Consider the following 6,000-nt stretch of genomic DNA (forward strand, 5'->3'; position numbering starts at 1 on the left):
AGACTTTATAAATCTCCGTCAATTACCCATACAACTAATAGATACCACTTACCAAAAAAAAAAAAAAAAAACTTTGAACCAGTCTCCTCAAAAGCAGTCAACTACAATTTAACAAACCCCATTTACTGTTATTCTCTTTAGGCATCAAAATCAAAGGTTACATTGAATCAAAAAAGCTAGATGCTAGAATAGCCCTCTAGATCCTTTCTTAATTTACCAGTTTTGGTCTCCTTGGTGTCCCCAAATCTTCTATTTCTACCTCCACACCAGTCCTTGACTCCTGGAACATAAGGCGATTCAAGAAACCAAAACCAAATAATTGTCAAAGTCAGTGCCTTGTCTCTCTCTCTCTCTCTAGCAAACAAGGACAAGGGAAATGGGGTCATTATTTTTTTTAATGAAAAGGGAAGTTCCTTGGATCAGAGGGAACCAACATCTACCATTGGAATTTCCCTTGGTTTTCCTCTGCTATTCCTTTCATGTGTCAACTACAACATGGTCACCCATCCTAAAAAATGACATCAAATTAGAGGCAAATACTATTGGTCATGTCAACTCCCACCTACTTTGTGTCATTGCTATCTATTGTGAACACTGACAATGAGATTATAATATAAATTTTTCCTTTGAAATTATTGATTATTTATATAAGACCTTAAACAATGAATTATTGATATTTTCTCTGTCGTTTTCTTTAGTGAAAATAAAAAGGATTTTCAACCAATGAAAACAAACTAATACCTACGTGTTGATTGATTGATTGCCTTTTTTTATCTTTATGAAAGGTTGTTACACAAAATCTTCTCTTTACCAATAAATGGAGAAAGAGAATATAAATAGGAAATTATTAATCTCATGTTTTTTGAGATAATATTTTTATGTCGGTGAGATAAATATGTGGAATCCATAATTTAAAAAAAATAATTGACACAAAATTCGATGAGTATGTAATATGAGATAATTATCTCTAATGTCATGATACTAATATTTCTCTATAAAATATGAGTAATAATTTTTTCATATAGTAAAAGGTAATTATTTTTTCCAACAGACTCATTTGTGCAAGTGAGGTTCATTGTTAAGGGAAAAAAGAGAGAGTGAAATTCATTTTAAATTTATACGTGTAAGAGATAATTTCTTTCTTATACATATATGAATAATAAATTCCATAAAATATAGCTGACTTTCCATTTGTTCCCTTTCTGAATTGATGCAAGAATTTGATAAATAGCCCTTTCGTTTTCATTTTTTAATTGGTCGGTTACGTTTCATTACATCATCCCTAACAAATATCTAAGAGGAACTCTTTCTTTAACATCACCAATATCAACATTTGATTTTTGACGTGAAAGTCATACTAATCTCAATCACTAGTAAATTATGGGCTTAGAATCTTTCACAAATGTGCCTTCATTTTAGGCTGTGCAAGACAATTTTTTTAGAATTAATTTTTTTTTTAATTTCTGTTTCTGAGAATAGAAATAGATAAAAAACTTGTTTGATAAAATCGATTTATTTTTTGTTCCCGGGTCGAAGGTTTATTTTTTGTGCTGGGGAACAGAAAAAAAGAATAATTTTTTTTTTCTGTTTTTTTGTTCCTGGGCACAAAATGAGAAACATTTATCTTACTCAATTACTCTCCACCACTACCATCATCACCACTGCCACCACCATTCCGACACGACCACCGCAACTATCGTCGTACCACCACCACCACCGCCATTACCACCACCATCACCACTGCTACCATCATCGTCACCAATATTATCACTACCATCATCGCAACTACTACCGTCACCACCACTACCATTACCACCGCCATCACTGTCACCATTACCGTCGCTGCCACCGCTACCATGCCATCACCACCATTACCATTATCGCCACTGCTGCCACCACCATTACCACCACCATGCCATCACCTCCACCACCACCTCTATAACACCACCACTAGTGCCACCGCCGCCACCACCACCACCACAACGTCACTACTACAACCACCACCACCACACCGTATGAAAAAGAAAGTGATGATCCCAAAAAAATTTATGCTTAATAAGAATGATTTTTTATTCTATTATTCTTTTTGTCATCGAACACAATTCTCATTCTCGGAATACAAATAAAATATATTATCAAACACATTTTTTTTCTCAAAAATTGTTTCAATGCACAGAAATAGAAAAAAATTGTTTCTGTCATGCACATCCTTATAATATTAGAGTAAATATATTTTTTGGGTCCTCAAGAAAAAACTATATTTTAATTGCTAAGAAAAAAAAGTTGACTTGTTGTCTTTCTAAAATTCTAATTTTTTAAAATTGTGGTCTGCCAAAAATTCAAAGATAATCACGGTAATCCCTAAAAAAATTAATATAAATATTTTTTTCTAAAATTTTAAAATCAATTTCGTATTTTTTTAAAGAATCTACAATATTATTACTATTATCAAGATTAGGTTTGAACCGTGTACAACATAATTTTTCATATTTTAATAGGAAAAATTATATACGTAAATCCAGAAGGCCAATAAGAGGAGAACACCTAAGATAAAAAGATAAAGACATGGGCGTGAAGATTAAGAAAAGGCTCCCCAGGCTGAAGGGAGATGCACGAAAGCAACAAACTTATGTAGGATAATTTTCATGGCTGTTTGACTGTTGGGTTTTTTAATTCTCAATTTTTATGTTTGGTAAGTGGGGGCTCGTTGCGTTTTATGTTTTGCCACCCGCTGAATATATATGTATTTTTTCAAAAATTGGTGTTGAATATATATGTATTTTTTCATAAAATTTGTGACGCTCATTAGAAAAAAAGAGTTGTGTCATTGTGTGGGATAAGATATGGAACACAACACATCCCATTGAAAATAGTTTTCCACCAGTACCTAATGTGAAAGTTGTTGAGTATAGTAACATGAATAATTAAATTAGATAATTAAGAATTTACATGTAATTAGAGGGTTAATTAGATAAAAATGTAAGTTTATGATTAAAGTCACTTTTTAGGACAAAAATATAATTATGCAAAGCTAGTAAGAACCTAAAATAAATTAAGGATGATACACCTTATATAAACCCAAATAGCCCAAAAAAAAATTAAAAGTTAAGCGGTTTAGATCATGAAATATGACATAGGGAAATGAGAGGGGCAAAATAGTATTTTCCCATATAAGTTATTTTAAAGGGAAATTTCATTTTCATTCACTGTGATTTTATGATTTATCACTTAATCTCCTGTGATTATATAAATTTCTCACTTAGACCCGTTGTGGTTAAATCATTTATCATTTAACCTCATTTGATTTTAAATTTTCACTTATACTCATTGTGTTTATGGTTATAAAAATATATCAATTAGACCCTTGTGTTATAAATATAAAAATATTTACTTTTTCTAAATTTTATTTTATATAATTATGATATTATCAAATAAAATTATAATAAAATTATTATTAATATTAAATTAAAAATATTTCAAGCTATTTATTTTGAAATTAATTTATAAATTAAAATAATTTTTTTTATTTTTAAATATATTTAAAAAATTTAAAAATTATTTAAGATAAATTAAATATGTATTATCAAAATAAGATATTTACTTTCTATAGATAATTTTATAACGATATTTGCTAAAAAATAGATAAAATAAAATAATATTTGATTTGAATTTATTTTCATGATAAAAATAAGTCACTTTTTTTAAAATTTATTTTTATTTATTTTCCTTAAATGCATTAGATGAAGATATAAAATAGAAAAAAGGGGAAATAAAAATTTTTATATGTATAAATTTATAAATATATAATTGATATTATTATTAATTAAAATTTATTTAAATTTAAGTAAATAATTTATATTTTTCAGCACATATTTTAATTTATAATATGATAATAATATAAGATAAAAGTTGAGAAAAATAAAAAAATGTTATGTATATATAAGACTACAAGGGGTGTAAGTGATATATATTTGGAATCATAATAAGTGTAAATGAAAATTTGAAACCACAGGATGTTAAATGATAAAATGAGCCTAAATGACAAGTTTAAAATCATAGGGGGTCAAATGATAAATTATAAACCACAATTGGTGAAAATAAAGTTTTCCCTTATTTTAATTCAAAAGCAAACTCATTTTCTCTCTCTCTTACTTTCCTCTCATCCTCTCCTTCTATGATTCACCTTCCCATTTTTCTCTCCCCCTTCTTCATTTTCGTGACCTTCTCTTCTAAGAAGAAAATACTCCATTGCTTCTTTTTCCAAGCTCACAAGGCCAAGTGAAACCCTTACCCACTCCTTCTCTTCCACTCACCTTCACCTTTGAACCATTGGTGTGCTATCTTGAAGCTTGAGAGAGAAGGTAATATTCTCCATTATTGGGGCTTGGACTTCATCCCTTTGTGCTTTAAGTAGTAGATGTAAGAATATATGGCCACGTTGGTTTCTTGAGGGTTTTATGATGTTAGGGTTTCATGAGAAATTGAGGGTTTTTGAATGTGAGATTATTTGAGTGAAATTGATGTTGATTTTCATATATTTGATGTAGGAATATTGACTCTAGTGGTGATTTTGAGTTAGAACCATCATCGAACCCAACCTTGAGTTAGGGTTTCATTGTTGTGTTTTCTAGGATTTGGGGTAAGTACCAATTCATTATGTATTGGTAAATTGAGTAATGAACTTGATGAATTCATGTGTTGAAATATGTTGTTGATTGTATATTTTAGGTGTTGTTTGGTGACTTTGTGTAATTGTCACTTTGGTGGAACAAAGGAAGAGCTTTGGAATCAAGCTTAAGAAAGATAAACTTTTGGACCTTGGAATTAGTCTCACTTAGTGTTCCACTATACTCCAAGGGAGTGTTGGTTAATTACTTGAATGATTGTTTGATTGTCAGAAGTATGATATAGTTGCATTCATATAGAGTTTATTATTCATTGGTAGACGGACCAATGGACAAGCACTAAGAGCCAGATTGTATGATTAGTGGACGGACTAATATGCAATTTAATGTTTAATGTGATGAATTAATTTTTAGTTCTTTGTTCAATTGAACTTACATATGTAATTCCCTTGGAGATTTATCCTAAGAGGGGCGACTCTTGGAAGTTTTATATAAACACTCACTTTGAGGGACAACTCATTGCAGTAATCTTATTGTATAAGGTGCACAAATTCAATCAATTATGTATTGCCTTTGGATATATGTTGCTATTATGCCATGTGCTCTACCCCTTCATGCAGGAAGTGAACTTAAGGATGGATTGATCTTCCAAGGACCTTTAATTTACTGAGATTTTTATCTAACCCTTTTTAGGGATACGTTTTAGGTCATCAAGGAGGAGGAGCTAGCACTACAAGAGGAAAGGAGCATGCTTAGTTCATTTGGAGTACTTAGAGTGGCATGCTATATTTTGGAATGTTATGCACTTGTAGAAATATTTTGATGGGTATTCTTTTGGTTAAGGTTTGTAAATATTGCCTTTGCAAGTATGATCAAGTTCATGAATCTTGGTTTGTTAAAGTGCTTAAATCCTATGTATATGTTAGGAATAATGCATTTAATTAGAACTTGTACATGCAAATGCATATGATGTATATGTAATGGCTTGAAGCCTATTTTGATGGATCCCTTAGGAAATGAGTGTATGTAGTGATTGATTTCATCAGTATAGTTGGACTATGATCCATTAGGTGGCGGAAGTTAAGTTAATGCTCAAGAATGAGGTCCAGGACACTAAAAAAAGCCCATATTTTTGCCTTAGTGCGTTAAAACACGTTCATTGGGCGTTTTAACATGCTACAACAGAAAAGACCCTTAGAGTTTTTGATGAAGTGCATTTTAATGTGCAAGGTTGTGAAGGGACTGCGCTTTAACATGTTATTCTAGCAAACAAATACATGTCGCGAGAGTTAAAACTCGTTTCAAGGTGTTTTAACATGCTGAACTAGTGTTGGTTTTTCATCTTTTACACCTCCAAGCTTGTGTAGGATCTTCC

The sequence above is a fragment of the Gastrolobium bilobum genome, unplaced genomic scaffold (genome assembly GCF_033153095.1).
Source record: "Gastrolobium bilobum isolate Gb01-03AN ecotype WA unplaced genomic scaffold, APGP_CSIRO_Gbil_v1 utg8466, whole genome shotgun sequence".
NCBI classification, from domain to species: Eukaryota; Viridiplantae; Streptophyta; class Magnoliopsida; order Fabales; family Fabaceae; genus Gastrolobium; species Gastrolobium bilobum.